Source organism: Bison bison, unplaced genomic scaffold, assembly GCF_000754665.1.
Source record: "Bison bison bison isolate TAMUID 2011002044 unplaced genomic scaffold, Bison_UMD1.0 scf7180017863627, whole genome shotgun sequence".
Taxonomy (NCBI): Eukaryota; Metazoa; Chordata; class Mammalia; order Artiodactyla; family Bovidae; genus Bison; species Bison bison.
In genome coordinates, this window is record NW_011494199.1 from 523 (window position 1) to 1,012 (window position 490).

The 490-nt window shown below is 48.0% G+C and overlaps 1 pseudogene; it reads left to right on the forward strand.

Moving 5' to 3' along the window:
• The first annotated feature begins 247 nt into the window (after positions 1 to 247).
• The window catches only part of LOC104983894, a 1,016-nt pseudogene continuing 773 nt past the window's right edge, over positions 248 to 490 (forward strand).

The window sequence follows — 490 nt, forward strand, 5'->3', positions numbered from 1 at the left end:
AGGGAAAGCCTGCATGCAGCAACAAAGATCTGGCACAGCCAAAAAAATAATGTACACTATAAACCATAAAGCAATCAGTGAATAAAACCATGAGTTAGAGCTAATAAACCAAAAAAAGAGATGAAGTGAAATCATTTTAAAAAACCTAATTCAAAATAAAGCAATAAAAGAGGGAAAATAACAAGAGGGAAGAGGACAAACAGAATCAGATAGCTGCCTCACCACGCCACCTGCTCTGGAGCAAGTCATGGTGGTGGCACTGGCGGCCTGGCTGCTCCTGGCGTCCATGACTGGCGTGCAGCAGCAGCAGGACTTCAACAACCTCAAGGCCGTCAACATCCAGGGCAAGTTGGTGTTGCTGAAGAAGTACGACGGCTAGGTGTCCCTGGTGGTGAATGTAGCTAGCAAATGCGGCTTCATAGACCAGCACAGCAGGACCTGGGGCCCCAGCACTTCAATGTGCTTGCCTTCCCCTGTAACCAGTGTGGCC